Below are 19338 nucleotides of genomic sequence, written 5' to 3'. Positions count from 1 at the left end.
AGGTAAAGTAGAGATGCTGAAAAATCTAACTCGTACTCTCATCTGGTTAGAAGACAGTAGAATTATAGTCTTGTTTGTACTGGTCTCTTAGAGGAAAAGTTTGATTATTTTTTTCCTCAAATCTTAACCATCAACAACAAAAAAAACCTCGTTATGCAAACAATTATGGGAATTACTGAAGCATACTTTAACCTTATGGAATCGATAGACGCATCCAAATCAGTCACATCATTATTATTCTGGTGAATATCAAGCAGGTAGAAACAGGGAAAAAATGAGGCCTTCATTTGAAGAGATTTAGTTTATTTGTCTATTAAAATCAATGACTGATAGACAATACTAACATCAGGTAGGTTTATGCAGGTGGGAAAGGCCTGGGAATATAATCGTATATTAAGGAGGAGAAATGAGGTGTATTTTAAAAGTACAGCCAGGTCCTCACATTATGCACTGACACAGTTCATTTATATTTCTTCATTTGCAGACACTTTAATCCAAAGTGTCTAACAAGTGAGACAGGACCTAATCCACACACAGAACTTAAATACTTTTGTTTAAAGGTGCAAAAGTGGCTCTCTGGCAGTTCTTGGGTTTGAACTAACAACCTTCTGGTCATTCCTGCAGAACCATAACCACTGGTCATCATAAGTTTTAAACGCTAGCATACACAGTGTGTATTCACCCACCTTGATCTTTACCACAGTGTCTAGTGTTACAACCTGGAACTGAAATGGACTTGGGATTGTGTCATGAATCTACACAAAATAGTCCATAATATTGAAGTTTCCATAATTAATTTACAAATAAAAACGTTTTTAAAAAATGTGATTGCACAAGAATTCAACCCCTAAATTAGATCTGGTGTATCCAGTTACCATAAGAAGTCATATAATTAGTTGTACAGAGATCACCTGTGTGCAATTAAAGTATCAGATGATCTCAGTATAAATACACTTGGACCAAGGAGTTATGGGAACATGTCTGGAGAAATATCAATCAGGTTTTTGATCAAATAAATAAAAATCCCAAACTTTAAACAGTTGGTGGTGCACAATTAAAACTGGGTAAAAAGAGAGCATTTGCCAGAGAAGCAGCAAAGTCCATTTCAGTTCCAGGTTGTAACAGTACAGAATGTGGGAAAAGTTCTCAGGGGGAATACTTATGCAAGGCAATGTAGTTATAAATGAATTTATGCAAGTTTATGCAAAACCTGCAGCACCTGCTGCGTGGTCAGAGAGGTTTTTCATTAAAGAAACCAACAGAGACCTACCTGATTTGCACAGAGTGCGAGACACTAAACAGCCAAGGAGCTTCTGAACACCACTGGGGTCTCAAAACAGGTGTATTACAAGCCACAAATCTGTGCAGTACATGAGATGGCAGCCTTCATGGCATAAAGAAGCCATTCCTAATGTTTAGTGCACTTTAATGCGGTCTGCAGCCTCAGTCATTTCCAAATATAGAAGCTTATCATCGAGAGACTACTGATCCTCTACAAATGCTGCAGTCAGCATGAGCAAATTGTTCCTGACCTTCTGACATCCTCCACAAATCCACGGCTATATTATCAACACGACATCATGCCTCAGTGATGAAATGAAATGTCTACAGAATTTTTGAGGGCTTTTTTGAGTACCTTCTCGCTCTATTATTCATTCATTCATTCACACATTCATACATACACACACACACTGATGTTTCTTCTTCCCATCCTGGTTTCTTCTGGTTTTTTTGTGTATCTCTCATACTAAATTGTTTCAGGAAATAAAACAAAATCTAAGATAAAACAAAGGCAACCTGAGTAAAAACAAAATACAGTTTTTAAACGATAATGTTATTTATTGAAGCAAAAAAAGTTATCTAATACCAACTTGGCCTGTGTGAAAATGTAGTTACCCTTATTGTTACTAATTCCCCAAATCTATGAAGCTGCATTCATAATGGGGTTCAGCTGGACTAGACACAACCAGACCTGATTACTGCAAACCCTGTTCAATCAAATCAACACTTAAATAGAACTTTTTCAACAGCATGAAGTTGGTTAAAAGGTCTTATGCAGTAACACACTGCCAAAATTGAAAGAAATTCCAGAAACTATGAGGAAGAAGGTAGCTATTTGAAAGGCTCTGGGACTCCAAAGAACCATAATGAGAGCCATTCCTGCCCAGAAGTGCCCAACTTTCCAAAATTCCTTCAAGAGCACAGCAACTACTCATCCAGGAAGTAAGAAAAGAGCCAAGGACAACATCAAAGGACCTACAGGCCTCTCTTGCATCAATAAAGGTTACTGTTCATGACTCCACTATCAGAAAGACACTGGGCAAAAATGGCATCCATGGAAGAGTGTTGAGGCGAAAACCGCCGCTAACCCAGAAGAACTAAGGCTCGTCTGAATTTTGCCAAAAACCACCTTGATGATCCTCAAACCTTTTGGGAGAATGTTCTGTGGACTGATGATTTGAAAGTGGAACTGTTTGGAAGACAGAGGTCCCATTATATCTGGCGTATACCAAACACAGAATTCCACAAAAAGATCATCATATCTACGGTCAAACATGGTGGTGGAAGTGTGATGGTGTGGGGATGCTTTGCTGCTTCAGGGCCTGGACAACTTGTAATAATTGAGGAAAACATGAATTCTGTTCTCTAACAGAAAATCCTAAAGGAGGATATCTGGTCTTCAGTCCGCAAGATGAAACTGAAGTGCAACTGGATTATACAGCAAGATGATGATCCAAAGCATATAAGTAAATCCTAGTCCTAGAATTAAGTGAAAGTCTGATCTCCAGTTATCGGAAGCATTTGGTTGCAGTTATTGCTGCTATAGGTGGCACAACCAGATTTTAAGTTTAAGAGAGCAATTAGTTTTTCACACAGGTGATAGGTGTTGGATAACATTTTTTGCATTAATAAAATAAATAGATAAATAAATAAAAACTGTATTATGTCAAAACAGTGACAGTAAGAAGACAGTCACAGTCTTAAACAGCAGGCAAAATAAAATGCACTCTAGCTCTTTGTACTCTTGTGTGCCAGGACTATTCTAGATACTGGGGCAGAGGTCCACACACACACACACACACACACACACTTCCACCATCAACCCCTCCTTCATGCTGCTAAGTGCAAACCTCGTAACTCAATGGCCTAAAAATATAATTTGGGGTCTGGTGTGTGTTATGGACTTACCAGACATGTGCAGCGTGTACTCGGAGTGAACATCAGACAGATTGTGTTGACGGTAAGCACTTAAATATGAATGTATATTGATTTACCATTTCCGGATCAAGTGTGGATTCATAACAGCAGTTAGTGTCAACCGTTATTGACTGTTACCAGAACTGGAAGTGTGTGTTGTAACTGAAATCTGGAAAGGTGCAACAAAATATGAATTTAATATAAAATGTGGTAGGGTGATTTCATGACTAGGATACAATTTAGCCCTTGTAACTCTTAAGTTTTAAATTTTCATTATTGAATGTAAATGTGTTAACCCTCCTCAGGCAAAAATAGCTCATTTATACAAGGTTTCATTTATACAAGGACAGTGGATGCATTTTGCTCTAAAATGAGTAACAGGTTGAACGTTCGGTAAAAGAGTTTTTTTTTTTTTTTAATGACAGAATTAGCAAATAGAACTAGCATCCATGCTAATGATTAATTAATTCATTCATTTATTCATCTTCAGTATCCACTTCACCCTGGTCAGGGTCACATGGATCCAGAGTCTATCCCAGGAACACTGGGTATAAGGCAGAGACACACTCTGGATCAGATGCCACACATTTTTCACACAGTCATTCATACCTGGGGCAGATTATCTTAGCCAGTCCAGCATGTTTTTTGAAGGTGGGATTTAAACCAAAGAACCGGGCAGAAACCCATCACGGTCAGGAGTGAACACTTGATTTGAACTGGCATTTAAAACACTTTCATGAGCAGTGCCTAAATCTTTTATTAAGAAATATTGGAGAATTCATGAAAGGCTTTTGAGAGAGAACATCAACCCTTAATGATCATTATTAGTCAGTTGATTGAGACACAGTGTAGATGTAATTTAGTGGTGGCTGCAACAAGAACTATTAGACATCCATATGGGCAAAATGTCTGTTCTGTGCTCACTCTATGAACATTTTCAGTGAAAGAGGAGGAATGGACAACAGTTAATTGATTAGCTGCCAATATTTTGTTATACAGCAAATAACCTTGAAATGTAATAAAAATTTAATAAAAGTGTAAGGGCAGACTGTGTCTGATGAACAGATATACAGTGATCAGCCATAACATTAAGTACCTGCCTAATATTATGTAGCCCCTTCCCTCTCCCTTGTGCCACCAAAACAGCTCTGGCATGTCGAGGCATGGACTCCATAAAGACCTCTGAAGGTGTGCTGTAGTATCTGGTACCAAGACGTTAGCAGCAGATCCTTTAAGTCCTGTAAGTTGTGAGGTGTTATCTCCATGGATCGGAATTTTTTGTCTAGCATGTCTCACAGATGCTTGATTTGATCGAGATCTGTGGAATCTGGAGGCCAAGTCAACACCACAAACTCTTCGTCACTCCTAAAACCAACTATCCATCCATCCATCTATCCATCTTCAACTGCTTACTCCTTTTCAGGGTCGTGGGACTCCTAAAAACATTCTGAACAATTTTTGCAGTGTGGCAGGGTGCATCAACCTGCTGAAAGAGGCCACAGCCATTAGGGAATACTACTGCCACAATGGGGTGTACTTGGTCTGCAACAAATGTTTAGGTCAGTGGTACATGTCAAAGTAACAGCCACATGAATGTCCAGATCCAAGGTTTCCCAGCAGAACATTGCCCAGAGCATCACACTGGGAAGAAGGCAAGCCGGCTGAGGCATAGTGCATCCCGGTGCCATCTCTTCTCCAGGTAAGAGACACACGCACCTGGCTGTCATCAGTCCACCTTTTTACATTGCTCCATGGTCCAGTCCTGATGCTCACGTGCCCATCGAAGGCGCTTTCGGCGGTGGACGGGGCACTCTAACTGGTCTGCAGCTACACAGCAAGCTGTAACACAGTGTTCTCATACTTTTCAATCATAGCCAGTATTAACTTTTCAGCAATTTCTGTTACAGTAGCTCTTCTGTGGGACCAGACGAGACAAGCTAGCCTTCTCTCCCCACGTGCATAAGTGAAGCTTAGGTGCTCGTAACCCTGTCGCCGGTTCACTGGTTGTCCTTCCTTGAACCACTTATGGCAGGTAGTAAGCACTGCATACCAGGAACACAGCACAGGACCTGCTGTTTTGGAGATGCTCTGACCCAGTCATCTAGCCATCACAATTTGGCCCTTGTCAAAGTCACTCAGATCCATACACTTGCACATTTTAACTGCTTCCAACACATCATCTTTGAGAACTGACTGTTTACTTGCTGCCTAATATCTCCCACCCCTTGACAGGTGCCACTGTAAAGAGATAATCAATGTTATTCACTTCACCTGTCAGTTTTGATGTTATGGCTGATCGGTGGAAGTCAAGTGTGACAGCCTCACGACTTAATATTGATAGAGGCTGGTATTAACATCCAGCCTGCCCCACCAAAAATCTCTGGCCACAAGACACTGCTGCAACTTCTATTATCTATATCTTGCAAAAAGTTATTAGTACTTCAGAACAGTGTAATAAATGTAAATCTGACTACCACTTTACTTTGAAGGCTTTAAAATAATTCATCCAGCTGCCATATTGGTTTCATAAATAAGACATACTGGAATATTCTGCATAATTATGTTAATGCAAATGGACCTCACGAATTGGGGTTAAAATATTACAGATACAAACAGCCTCAGAACATTGACCCACAATGGTAGGGCATTACCCCACCCACCCCTCAAGAAAAGAAGGAAAAAAAAAAAAACCCTTAAAAAAAAAAAAAAAAAATCATCACAAGGGGTCTAAAATATGCCTCACAAACCCTCCAGTACTGTTTTATAAAATATTGATGCAATGCTTATGCGTGTTAGGCACAATGTAAGTACCTGCCACATTGTGTTAAACTAGAGACACTGCTACTGTGCCACCCACAGTGGTGCAGCAGGTAGCATTGCTGCCTCACAGCTCCAGGGTGTTCAGTTCATTCAGCGCTCAGGTTTCTGACTGTACTTCCCATGAGTTTTTCTTCCCAAAAACATGGACTGACTACATTAAATTGCCCTTAGGTGTAAACAAGTGCATGCCCTGCAAAGGACTAGAGTCCCATGCAGGCTGTATTCCCTCCTCAGGTGTTCCCAGGACAGGATTGGGATCCACTCTGAGAAGGACCAAGTGGTTACTGAAAATGAATAAACACTGCCACTTCACAATAATTGAATTCCTTCCTCCCTCTCTCTACATTATATATATATATATATATATATATATATATATATATATATATATATATATATTATATATATATATAAAATATTATATATATATATAAAATATTATATATTATATATAAAATATTATATATAAAATATTATATATATATATATATATATATATAAAAAATTAATTATATAACAACCAATTCTGATATTTGAACACCTGCCAAACATCTCTCTTAACTTCTCTCCAAAGGCAATAACTCAAGCTTCTGGCTGATGAGCATGGAGTTTTAAAAAGAAGATGAAGTCCAACACTTCAAAACAGAGCCAAATCAAGAATATACAGAAGGCAGTACAGTGTGACCCAGACAGTGAATACATCACCCCCGAGCTGTTTGAGCTGCAAAAACTCTTCTGGCAAGGCACAGGAGCAGCTTACACCCACGTCAACGAGGTCTGGCCCAGCGTCTACATCGGTGATGAGTAAGCAAGATGACTAAAAGAGCCGAGTCGTTTTATTATTTTCTGCTTAATGAAATTCTGAACACTTGGGATGGATCCTAAGACTTCATCAAGAGAGACACCAGTGTTATTAATCTCCATTTGATACAGCGTGTATTATTTGATGAATGCTCATGAACCCTAATTTTCACTAACTGGAACCTGAATAATAAGAGGCATATGGTAACCCTATTTCACAGAAAGACAGCGCTAGAACGCCACAATCCGGGGAAGATGGGGATAACGCACATCCTCAATGCAGCAGAGGGAAAATGGAACAGTGTTGCTACAGGTCCCGACTACTACCATGGCATGAACATTTATTACTGTGGAGTGGAGGCAGAAGACATCACAGCTTTCAACCTTGCACAGTTTTTCTACCCGGCAGCTCAAATTATTGACCATGGACTCAGCAATCCAGAGAGTGAGTAAAGAGACAGACGAGCTATGAGAAATATATTTAGATAAGAGAGTCTCAGTCTGTCTCTCTCCACCCCAGTCCCCCACCCCAGTTTCCCTCCCTCTCACTCACTCTCCCCCCAGTCATTCTCCCCCTCTCTCCCCCTAGTCTCTCTCCCCCAGTCTCCCCAGTCTCTCTCTCTCTCCCCCCGTCCCTCCCCCCAGTCATTCTCCCCACTCTCTCCCCAGTCTCCCTCCCCCCCAGTCATTCTCCCTCTCCCCAGTCTCCCTCCCCCTCTCTCCACAGTCTCCCTACCCCCAGTCATTCTCCCCAGTCTCCCTCTCTCTCCCCCCTAGTCTCTCTCCTTAGTCATTCTCCCCCTCTCTCCCCAGTCCCCCTACCCCTAGTCATTCTCCCCAAGTCTCCCTCTCTCTCTCCCCAGTCTCCCGTCTCCCCAGTCTCCCCCCAGTCTCTCTCCCCAGTCTCCCTCTCTCTCCAGTCTCCCTCTCTCTCCCCCCCCAAGTCCCTCCCCCCAGTCATTCTCCCCCTCTCTCTCCCGTCTCCCCAGTCTCCCTCTCTCTCCCCCCCAAGTCCCTCCCCCCAGTCATTCTCCCCCTCTCTCTCCCGTCTCCCCAGTCTCCCTCTCTCTCCCCCCAAGTCCCTCCCCCCAGTCATTCTCCCCCTCTCGCCCCAGTCCCCCTACCCCCAGTCATTCTCCCCAAGTCTCCCTCTCTCTCTCCCCAGTCTCCCTCTCTCTCCCCCAGTCTCTCTCCCCCAGTCTCCCTCTCTCTCCCGTCTCCCCAGTCTCTCTCCCCAGTCTCCCGTCTCCCCAGTCTCCCTCTCTCTCCCCCCCCCAAGTCCCTCCCCCCAGTCATTCTCCCCCCTCTCTCCCATCTCCCCACTCTCCCTCTCTCTCCCCCCAAGTCCCTCCCCCCAGTCATTCTCCCCCTCTCTCCCCAGTCCCCCTACCCCCAGTCATTCTCCCCAAGTCTCCCTCTCTCTCTCCCCAGTCTCCCTCTCTCTCCCCCCCAAGTCCCTCCCCCCAGTCATTCTCCCGTCTCCCCAGTCTCCCTCTCTCTCCCCCCAAGTCCCTCCCCCCAGTCATTCTCCCCCTCTCGCCCCAGTCCCCCTACCCCCAGTCATTCTCCCCAAGTCTCCCTCTCTCTCTCCCCAGTCTCCCTCTCTCTCCCCCAGTCTCTCTCCCCCAGTCTCTCTTCCCCAGTCTCTCTTCCCCAGTCTCCCTCTCTCTCCCGTCTCCCCAGTCTCTCTCCCCAGTCTCCCGTCTCCCCAGTCTCCCTCTCTCTCCCCCCCCAAGTCCCTCCCCCCAGTCATTCTCCCCCCTCTCTCCCATCTCCCCACTCTCCCTCTCTCTCCCCCCAAGTCCCTCCCCCCAGTCATTCTCCCCCTCTCTCCCCAGTCCCCCTACCCCCAGTCATTCTCCCCAGTCTCTCTCCCCCAGTCTCCCTCTCTCTCCCCCCTAGTCTCTCTCCTTAGTCATTCTCCCCCTCTCCCCAGTCCCCCTACCCCCAGTCATTCTCCCCAAGTCTCCCTCTCTCTCTCCCCAGTCTCCCTCTCTCTCCCCCAGTCTCTCTCCCCCAGTCTCCCTCTCTCTCCCCCCCCCCCAAGTCCCTCCCCCCAGTCATTCTCCCCCTCTCTCTCCCGTCTCCCCAGTCTCCCTCTCTCTCCCCCAGTCTCCCTCTCTCTCCCCCAGTCTCCCTCTCTCTCCCGTCTCGCCAGTCTCCCCCAGTCTCTCTCCCCCAGTCTCCCTCTCTCTCCCGTCCCCCCAGTCTCTCTCCCCCAGTCTCCCTTTCTCTCCCGTCTCCCTCTCTCTCCCCCCAAGTCCCTCCCCCCAGTCATTCTCCCCCTCTCTCTCCCGTCTCCCCAGTCTCCCTCTCTCTCCCCCCAAGTCCCTCCCCCAAGTCATTCTCCCCCTCTCTCCCCAGTCCCCCTACCCCCAGTCATTCTCCCCAGTCTCTCTCCCCCAGTCTCCCTCTCTCTCCCCCGCCGTCTCCCTCCCCCCAGTATGCCTCTCTCTCCCCCCCGCCGTCTCCCTCCCCCCAGTATCCCTCTCTCTCCCCCCTAGTCTCTCTCCTTAGTCATTCTCCCCCTCTCTCCCCAGTCCCCCTACCCCCAGTCATTCTCCCCAAGTCTCCCTCTTCCCAGTCTCCCTCTCTCTCCCCCAGTCTCCCTCTCTCTCCCGTCTCCCCAGTCTCCCCCCAGTCTCTCTCCCCCAGTCTCCCTTTCTCTCCCGTCTTCCCAGTCTCCCTCTCTCTCCCCCCAAGTCCCTCCCCCCAGTCATTCTCCCCCTCTCTCTCCCGTCTCCCCAGTCTCCCTCCCTCTCTCTCTCCTGGCAGTCTCCCTCCCTCTCTCCCCCCCCGCCAGTCTCCCTCCCCAGTCTCTCTCCCCAGTCTCCCTCCCAGTCTCCCTCCCAGTCTCCCTCCCTCTCTCTCTCCTGGCAGTCTCCCTCCCTCTCTCCCCCCCCGCCAGTCTCCCTCCCCAGTCTCTCTCCCCAGTCTCCCTCCCAGTCTCCCTCCCTCTCTCTCTCCTGGCAGTCTCCCTCCCTCTCTCCCCCCCCGCCAGTCTGTCTCCCCAGTCTCCCTCCCCAGTCTCCCTCCCTCTCTCTCTCCTTCCCTCTCTTTTTCCCCCGTCTCCCCCGCCTCCCTCCCAGTCTCCCTCCCTCTCTCTCTCCTGGCAGTCTCCGTCCCTCTCCCCAGTCTCCCTCCCTCTCCCCCCCAGTCTCCCTCCCTCTCCCCCCCAGTCTCCCTCCCTCTCTCTCTCCTGGCAGTCTCCCTCCCTCTCTCTCTCCTGGCAGTCTCCCTCCCTCTCTCCCCCCCCCCGCCAGTCTCCCTCCCCAGTCTCCCTCCCTCTCTTTTTCCCCCCGTCTCCCCCCCCTCCCCAGTCCCTCTCCCCAGTCTCCCTCCCTCTCCCCCCCAGTCTCTCTCCCTCCCTCTCCCCCCCCCCGCCAGTCTCCCTCCCTCTCTCCCCCCCCCCCGTCTCCCTCCCTCTCTCCCCCCCCCCCGTCTCCCTCCCTCTCCCCCCCCCCGCCAGTCTCCCTCCCTCTCCCCCCCCCGCCAGTCTCCCTCCCTCTCCCCCCCCCGCCAGTCTCCCTCCCTCTCTCCCCGCCCCGCCAGTCTCCCTCCCTCTCTCCCCCCCCCCCCGCCAGTCTCCCTCCCCAGTCCCTCTCCCTCTCCCCCCCAGTCTCCCTCCCTCTCTCTCTCTCCTGGCAGTCTCCCCCCCCCCGCCAGTCTGTCTCCCCAGTCTCCCTCCCCAGTCTCCCTCCCTCTCTTTTTCCCCCCGTCTCCCCCCCTCCCCAGTCCCTCTCCCCAGTCTCCCTCCCTCTCCCCCCCAGTCTCCCTCCCTCTCCCCCCCCCGCCAGTCTCCCTCCCTCTCTCCCCCCCCCCCGTCTCCCTCCCTCTCTCCCCCCCCCCGTCTCCCTCCCTCTCCCCCCCCCGCCAGTCTCCCTCCCTCTCCCCCCCCCGCCAGTCTCCCTCCCTCTCTCCCCGCCCCCGCCAGTCTCCCTCCCTCTCTCCCCCCCCCCCGCCAGTCTCCCTCCCCCCCGCCAGTCTCCCTCCCCAGTCCCTCTCCCTCTCCCCCCCAGTCTCCCTCCCTCTCTCTCTCTCCTGGCAGTCTCCCCCCCCCCGCCAGTCTGTCTCCCCAGTCTCCCTCCCCAGTCTCCCTCCCTCTCTTTTTCCCCCCGTCTCCCCCCCTCCCCAGTCCCTCTCCCCAGTCTCCCTCCCTCTCCCCCCCAGTCTCCCTCCCTCTCCCCCCCCCGCCAGTCTCCCTCCCTCTCTCCCCCCCCCGCCAGTCTGTCTCCCCAGTCTCCCTCCCCAGTCTCCCTCCCTCTCTCTCTCCTTCCCTCTCTTTTTCCCCCGTCTCCCCCCGTCTCCCCCGCCTCCCCCCGTCTCCCCCGCCTCCCTCCCAGTCTCCCTCTCTCTCCCTCTCCCCCCCAAGTCTCCCTCCCCAGTCTCCCTCCCTCTCTCCTTCCCTCTCTTTTTCCCCCCGTCTCCCCCCCCCTCCCTCCCAGTCTCCCTCCCTCTCTCCTTCCCTCTCTTTTTCCCCCCGTCTCCCCCCCCTCCCTCCCAGTCTCCCTCCCTCTCTCTCTCTCTCCTGGCAGTCTCCCTCCCTCTCTCTCCCCCACCAAGTCACTCTCCTCAGTCTCCCTCCCCAATCTTCCTCCCTCTCTCCCCCCCAGTCTCTCTCCCTCTCTCCCAGTCCCACTCTCTCCCCCCCAGTCTCCCCCACCAAGTCTTTCTCCAGTCTCCCTCCCCAGTCTCCTTCCCTCTCTTTTTCCCCCAGTCTCCCCCCCCCTCTCTCTCCTGGCAGTCTCCCTCCCTCTCTCTCCCTCTCCCCCCCTCTCCCCCCGCAGTCCCTCTCCCCAGTCTCCCTCCCTCTCCCCCCCAGTCTCCCTCCCTCTCTCTCTCCTGGCAGTCTCCCTCCCTCTCTCCCCCCCCCCGCCAGTCTGTCTCCCCAGTCTCCCTCCCCAGTCTCCCTCCCTCTCTCCTTCCCTCTCTTTTTCCCCCCGTCTCCCCCCCCCTCCCTCCCAGTCTCCCTCCCTCTCTCCCCCCCCGCCAGTCTGTCTCCCCAGTCTCCCTCCCCAGTCTCCCTCCCTCTCTCCTTCCCCCCGTCTCCCCCCCGTCTCCCCCCCTCCCTCCCAGTCTGTCTCCCCTGGCAGTCTCCCTCCCTCTCTCCCCCCCGCCAGTCTGTCTCCCCAGTCTCCCTCCCTCTCTCCCCCCCAGTCTCTCTCCCTCTCTCCCAGTCCCACTCTCTCCCCCCCAGTCTCCCCCACCAAGTCTTTCTCCAGTCTCCCTCCCCAGTCTCCTTCCCTCTCTTTTTCCCCCAGTCTCCCCCCCCCCTCTCTCTCCTGGCAGTCTCCCTCCCTCTCTCTCCCTCTCCCCCCGCAGTCCCTCTCCCCAGTCTCCCTCCCTCTCCCCCCCAGTCTCCCTCCCTCTCTCTCTCCTGGCAGTCTCCCTCCCTCTCTCCCCCCCCCGCCAGTCTGTCTCCCCAGTCTCCCTCCCCAGTCTCCCTCCCTCTCTCCTTCCCTCTCTTTTTCCCCCCGTCTCCCCCCCCCTCCCTCCCAGTCTCCCTCCCTCTCTCCCCCCCCGCCAGTCTGTCTCCCCAGTCTCCCTCCCCAGTCTCCCTCCCTCTCTCCTTCCCCCCGTCTCCCCCCCCTCCCTCCCAGTCTGTCTCCCCTGGCAGTCTCCCTCCCTCTCTCCCCCCCGCCAGTCTGTCTCCCCAGTCTCCCTCCCCAGTCTCCCTCCCTCTCTCCTTCCCTCTCTTTTTCCCCCCGTCTCCCCCCCTCCCTCCCAGTCTGTCTCCCCAGTCTCCCTCCCCAGTCTCCCTCCCTCTCTCCTTCCCTCTCTTTTTCCCCCCATCTCCCCCCCCTCCCTCCCAGTCTCCCTCCCTCCCAGTCTCCCTCCCTCTCTCCCCCCCGCCAGTCTCCCTCCCCAGTCTCCCTCCCCAGTCTCCCTCCCTCTCTCTCTCCTGGCAGTCTCCCTCCCTCTCTCTCCCCCTCTCTCTCTCCTGGCAGTCTCCCTCCCTCTCTCTCCCTCTCCCCCCCCCAAGTCCCTCTCCCCAGTCTCCCTCCCTCTCCCCCCCAGTCTCCCTCCCTCTCTCTCTCCTGGCAGTCTCTCTCTCCTGGCAGTCTCCCTCCCTCTCTCCCCCCCGGCCCAGTCTGTCTCCCCAGTCTCCCTCCCTCTCTCCTTCCCTCTCTTTTTCCCCCCGTCTCCCCCCCCTCCCTCCCAGTCTCCCTCCCTCTCTCTCTCCTGGCAGTCTCCCTCCCTCTCTCTCCCCCACCAAGTCACTCTCCTCAGTCTCCCTCCCCAGTCCCCTCCCTCTCCCCCCCAGTCTGTCTCCCCAGTCTCCCTCCCTCTCTCCTTCCTCTCTTTTTCCCCCGTCTCCCCCCCCCTCCCTCCCAGTCTCCCTCCCTCTCTCTCTCCTGGCAGTCTCCCTCCCTCTCTCTCCCCCACCAAGTCACTCTCCTCAGTCCTCCCTCCCCAGTCTCCCTCCCTCTCCCCCCCAGTCTCTCTCCCCCAGTCTCCCTCCCTCCCTCCCCCCCCTCCCTCCCAGTCTCCCTCCCTCCCTCCCCCCCTCTCTCCCAGTCCCCCTCCCTCCCCGTCTCCCTCCCTCCCTCTCTCCTGGCAGTCTCCCTCCCTCTCTCTCGCCCACCAAGTCTCTCTCCTCAGTCTCCCCTCCCCAGTCTTCCTCCCTCTCCCCCCCCCAGTCCCTCTCCCCAGTCTCCCTCCCTCTCCCCCCCAGTCTCTCTCCCCAGTCTCCCTCCCTCTCTCCTTCCCTCTCTTTTTCCCCCCGTCTCTCCCCCCCCTCCCTCCCAGTCTCCCTCCCTCTCTCCTGGCAGTCTCCCTCCCTCTCTCCTGGCAGTCTCCCTCCCTCTCTCTCGCCCACCAAGTCTCTCTCCTCAGTCTCCCTCCCCAGTCTTCCTCCCTCCCCCCCCCCAGTCCCTCTCCCCAGTCTCCCTCCCTCTCCCCCCCAGTCTCTCTCCCCAGTCTCCCTCCCTCTCTCCTTCCCTCTCTTTTTCCCCCGTCTCTCCCCCCCTCCCTCCCAGTCTCCCTCCCTCTCTCCTGGCAGTCTCCCTCCCTCTCTCTCGCCCACCAAGTCTCTCTCCTCAGTCTCCCTCCCCAGTCTTCCTCCCTCTCCCCCCCCAGTCTCTCTCCCCAGTCTCCCTCCCCCCCTCTCTCTCTCCCAGTCCCCCTCCCTCCCTCCCAGTCTCCCTCCCTCTCTCCTGGCAGTCTCCCTCCCTCTCTCTCACCCACCAAGTCTCTCTCCTCAGTCTCCCTCCCCAGTCTTCCTCCCTCTCCCCCCCCAGTCTCCCTCCCTCTCCCCCCCAGTCTCTCTCCCCAGTCTCCCTCCCTCTCTTTTTCCCCCCGTCTCTCCCCCCCTCCCTCCCAGTCTCCCTCCGTCTCTCCCCCCCTCCCTCCCAGTCTCCCTCCCTCTCTCCTGGCAGTCTCCCTCCCTCTCTCTCGCCCCACCAAGTCTCTCTCCTCAGTCTCCCTCCCCAGTCTTCCTCCCTCTCCCCCCCCAGTCCCTCTCCCCAGTCTCCCTCCCTCTCCCCCAGTCTCTCTCCCCAGTCTCCCTCCCCTCTCCCCCCCAGTCTCTCTCCCCAGTCTCCCTCCCTCTCCCCCCCAGTCTCTCTCCCCAGTCTCCCTCCCTCTCTCCTTCCCTCTCTTTTTCCCCCCGTCTCTCCCCCCCTCCCTCCCAGTCTCCCTCCCTCTCTCCTGGCAGTCTCCCTCCCTCTCTCTCGCCCACCAAGTCTCTCTCCTCAGTCTCCCTCCCCAGTCTTCCTCCCTCTCCCCCCCAGTCTCTCTCCCAGTCTCCCTCCCTCTCTCCCAGTCCCCCTCCCTCCCAGTCTCCCTCCCTCTCTCCCAGTCCCCCCTCCCTCCCAGTCTCCCTCCCTCTCTCCCTCCCTCTCTCCTGGCAGTCTCCCTCCCTCTCTCTCGCCCACCAAGTCTCTCTCCTCAGTCTCCCTCCCCAGTCTTCCTCCCTCTCCCCCCCCCAGTCTCTCTCCCCAGTCTTCCTCCCTCCCCCCCAGTCCCTCTCCCCAGTCTCCCTCCCTCTCCCCCCCAGTCTCTCTCCCCAGTCTCCCTCCCTCTCCCCCCAGTCTCTCTCCCCAGTCTCCCCTCCCTCTCTCCTTCCCTCTCTTTTTCCCCCCGTCTCTCCCCCCCTCCCTCCCTCTCCCCCCCAGTCTCTCTCCCCAGTCTTCCTCCCTCCCCCCCCAGTCCCTCTCCCCAGTCTCCCTCCCCTCTCCCCCCAGTCTCTCTCCCCAGTCTCCCTCCCTCTCCCCCCAGTCTCTCTCCCCAGTCTCCCTCCCTCTCTCCTTCCCTCTCTTTTTCCCCCCGTCTCTCCCCCCCTCCCTCCCAGTCTCCCTCCCAGTCTCCCTCCCCAGTCTTCCTCCCTCTCCCCCCCAGTCTCTCTCCCCAGTCTCCCTCCCCTCTCTCCCAGTCCCCCTCCCTCCCAGTCTCCCTCCCTCTCTCCCAGTCCCCCTCCCTCTCTCTCGCCCACCAAGTCTCTCTCCTCAGTCTCCCTCCCCAGTCTTCCTCCCTCTCCCCCCCCAGTCTCTCTCCCAGTCTTCCTCCCTCCCCCCCAGTCCCTCTCCCCAGTCTCCCTCCCTCTCCCCCCCAGTCTCTCTCCCCAGTCTCCCTCCCTCTCCCCCCCAGTCTCTCTCCCCAGTCTCCCTCCCTCTCTCCTTCCCTCTCTTTTTCCCCCGTCTCTCCCCCCCTCCCTCCCAGTCTCCCTCCGTCTCTCCCCCCCTCCCTCCCAGTCTCCCTCCCTCTCTCCTGGCAGTCTCCCTCCCTCTCTCCTGGCAGTCTCCCTCCCTCTCTCTCGCCCACCAAGTCTCTCTCCTCAGTCTCCCTCCCCAGTCTTCCTCCCTCCCCCCCAGTCCCTCTCCCCAGTCTCTCTCCCTCTCCCCCCCAGTCTCTCTCCCCAGTCTCCCTCCCTCTCCCCCCCAGTCTCTCTCCCCAGTCTCCCTCCCTCTCTCCTTCCCTCTCTTTTTCCCCCCGTCTCTCCCCCCCTCCCTCCCAGTCTCCCTCCGTCTCTCCCCCCCTCCCTCCCAGTCTCCCTCCCTCTCTCCTGGCAGTCTCCCTCCCTCTCTCTCGCCCACCAAGTCTCTCTCCTCAGTCTCCCTCCCCAGTCTTCCTCCCTCTCCCCCCCAGTCTCTCTCCCCAGTCTCCCTCCCCCCCTCTCTCTCTCCCAGTCCCCCTCCCTCCCTCCCAGTCTCCCTCCCTCTCTCCCTCCCTCTCTCCTGGCAGTCTCCCTCCCTCTCTCTCACCCACCAAGTCTCTCTCCTCAGTCTCCCTCCCCAGTCTTCCTCCCTCTCCCCCCCCAGTCTCCCTCCCTCTCCCCCCCAGTCTCTCTCCCCAGTCTCCCTCCCTCTCTTTTTCCCCCCGTCTCTCCCCCCCTCCCTCCCAGTCTCCCTCCGTCTCTCCCCCCCTCCCTCCCAGTCTCCCTCCCTCTCTCCTGGCAGTCTCCCTCCCTCTCTCTCGCCCACCAAGTCTCTCTCCTCAGTCTCCCTCCCCAGTCTTCCTCCCTCTCCCCCCCAGTCTCTCTCCCCAGTCTCCCTCCCTCTCTCCCAGTCCCCCTCCCTCCCAGTCTCCCTCCCTCTCTCCCAGTCCCCCTCCCTCCCAGTCTCCCTCCCTCTCTCCCTCCCTCTCTCCTGGCAGTCTCCCTCCCTCTCTCTCGCCCACCAAGTCTCTCTCCTCAGTCTCCCTCCCCAGTCTTCCTCCCTCTCCCCCCCCAGTCTCTCTCCCCAGTCTTCCTCCCTCCCCCCCAGTCCCTCTCCCCAGTCTCCCTCCCTCTCCCCCCCAGTCTCTCTCCCCAGTCTCCCTCCCTCTCCCCCCAGTCTCTCTCCCCAGTCTCCCTCCCTCTCTCCTTCCCTCTCTTTTTCCCCCCGTCTCTCCCCCCCTCCCTCCCAGTCTCCCTCCCAGTCTCCCTCCCCAGTCTTCCTCCCTCTCCCCCCCAGTCTCTCTCCCCAGTCTCCCTCCCTCTCTCCCAGTCCCCCTCCCTCCCAGTCTCCCTCCCTCTCTCCCAGTCCCCCTCCCTCCCAGTCTCCCTCCCTCTCTCTCGCCCACCAAGTCTCTCTCCTCAGTCTCCCTCCCCAGTCTTCCTCCCTCTCCCCCCCCAGTCTCTCTCCCCAGTCTTCCTCCCTCCCCCCCAGTCCCTCTCCCCAGTCTCCCTCCCTCTCCCCCCCAGTCTCTCTCCCCAGTCTCCCTCCCTCTCCCCCCCAGTCTCTCTCCCCAGTCTCCCTCCCTCTCTCCTTCCCTCTCTTTTTCCCCCCGTCTCTCCCCCCCTCCCTCCCAGTCTCCCTCCCTCTCTCCTGGCAGTCTCCTCCCTCTCTCTCGCCCACCAAGTCTCTCTCCTCAGTCTCCCTCCCCAGTCTTCCTCCCTCTCCCCCTCCCTCTCTCCTGGCAGTCTCCCTCCCTCTCTCTCGCCCACCAAGTCTCTCTCCTCAGTCTCCCTCCCCAGTCTCCCTCCCTCCCCCCCCCCAGTCTCTCTCCCCAGTCTTCCTCCCTCTCCCCCCCAGTCTCTCTCCCCAGTCTCCCTCCCTCTCTCCCAGTCCCCCTCCCTCCCAGTCTCCCTCCCTCTCTCCCTCCCTCTCTCCTGGCAGTCTCCCTCCCTCTCTCTCGCCCACCAAGTCTCTCTCCTCAGTCTCCCTCCCCAGTCTCCCTCCCTCCCCCCCCCAGTCTCTCTCCCCAGTCTTCCTCCCTCTCCCCCCCAGTCTCTCTCCCCAGTCTCCCTCCCTCTCCCCCCCAGTCTCTCTCCCCAGTCTCCCTCCCTCTCTCCTTCCCTCTCTTTTTCCCCCCGTCTCTCCCCCCCTCCCTCCCAGTCTCCCTCCCTCTCTCCTGGCAGTCTCCCTCCCTCTCTCTCGCCCACCAAGTCTCTCTCCTCAGTCTCCCTCCCCAGTCTTCCTCCCTCTCCCCCCCAGTCTCCCTCCCTCCCTCCCTCTCTCTCTCCTGGCAGTCTCCCTCCCTCTCTCTCGCCCACCAAGTCTCTCTCCTCAGTCTCCCTCCCCAGTCTCCCTCCCTCCCCCCCCCCAGTCTCTCTCCCCAGTCTTCCTCCCTCTCCCCCCCAGTCTCTCTCCCTCCCAGTCTCCCTCCCTCTCTCCTGGCAGTCTCCCTCCCTCTCTCCTGGCAGTCTCCCTCCCTCTCTCTCGCCCACCAAGTCTCTCTCCTCAGTCTCCCTCCCCAGTCTCCCTCCCTCCCCCCCCCCAGTCTCTCTCCCCAGTCTTCCTCCCTCTCCCCCCCAGTCTCTCTCCCCAGTCTCCATCCCTCTCTCCCAGTCCCCCTCCCTCCCAGTCTCCCTCCCTCTCTCCCTCCCTCTCTCCTGGCAGTCTCCCTCCCTCTCTCTCGCCCACCAAGTCTCTCTCCTCAGTCTCCCTCCCCAGTCTTCCTCCCTCTCCCCCCCAGTCTCCCTCCCTCCCTCCCAGTCTCCCTCCCTCCCCCCCCCCCAGTCTCTCTCCCCAGTCTTCCTCCCTCTCCCCCCCAGTCTCTCTCCCCAGTCTCCATCCCTCTCTCCCAGTCCCCCTCCCTCCCAGTCTCCCTCCCTCTCTCCCTCCCTCTCTCCTGGCAGTCTCCCTCCCTCTCTCTCGCCCACCAAGTCTCTCTCCTCAGTCTCCCTCCCCAGTCTCCCTCTCTCCCCCCCCCCAGTCTCTCTCCCCAGTCTTCCTCCCTCTCCCCCCCCAGTCTCTCTCCCCAGTCTCCCTCCCTCTCCCCCCCAGTCTCTCTCCCCAGTCTCCCTCCCTCTCTCCTTCCCTCTCTTTTTCCCCCCCGTCTCTCCCCCCCTCCCTCCCAGTCTCCCTCCCTCTCTCCTGGCAGTCTCCCTCCCTCTCTCTCGCCCACCAAGTCTCTCTCCTCAGTCTCCCTCCCCAGTCTTCCTCCCTCTCCCCCCCCAGTCTCTCTCCCCAGTCTCCCTCCCTCTCTCCCAGTCCCCCTCCCTCCCCTCAGTCTCCCTCTTCATAATGTTCCGTTGCTCTGGTTTTTGAAGAGAATTGGTTAAAAAGACAAACATTGCCTTTTTTACATAATAATTAGCTATGACCTCTTGTAGTTTATCTTAGTTTTAACACTCCTTTAACTCCCTGAACGTATTAATTCACTTATATTTATGCATTTACCCCAGAGCAAGCTAATCAAATTGCAAAATCGGCAAAACCCTGCAGTGTCACTCAAACCATCAAACAAAATGAGCAGTGTCTCACAGTAATTTGCTTCTTGTTTCAGGTAAACTGCTGGTGCACTCCATCATGGGACGAAGTCGATCGGCTACTTTATTTTTGGCTTATTTAACGCGTTTGAACACGTGAAGAAGCAGCGCTGAATTTTACCCAACAGGGGATTTCTAAAGCAACTCCGAGACCTGGATATTCAGCTGCAAGAGCAAAGGCACAAGACACAATCTAAGAATCCAGACAACACAGGCCGAGACTCGCATCCGAATTCATCACGTGGCGCACAAGTTTGTGCCAAATAAAATGACGCACAGAACGCAGAAGCAGGCTATTTTTACCCGTAGCATACCTCAGGAGATTTTTGCCTAATTACATATTTAAAATCAAAAAGCTCATTTAAAAAAGCTTGAATCCAATTGTG

General features: G+C 55.6%; 1 pseudogene; it reads left to right on the top strand.

Annotated features, from left to right (window-relative positions):
* The first annotated feature begins 1561 nt into the window (after positions 1–1561).
* Positions 1562–19219, top strand: LOC128605802 (dual specificity phosphatase 29-like; annotated as a pseudogene).
* The last annotated feature ends 119 nt before the right edge of the window (positions 19220–19338 follow it).

This window comes from Ictalurus furcatus, chromosome 3 (genome assembly GCF_023375685.1).
Source record: "Ictalurus furcatus strain D&B chromosome 3, Billie_1.0, whole genome shotgun sequence".
Lineage (NCBI taxonomy): Eukaryota > Metazoa > Chordata > Actinopteri > Siluriformes > Ictaluridae > Ictalurus > Ictalurus furcatus.
Note: the sequence above shows the minus strand (reverse complement) of the source record. Positions and strands in the feature narration are given on the sequence as shown.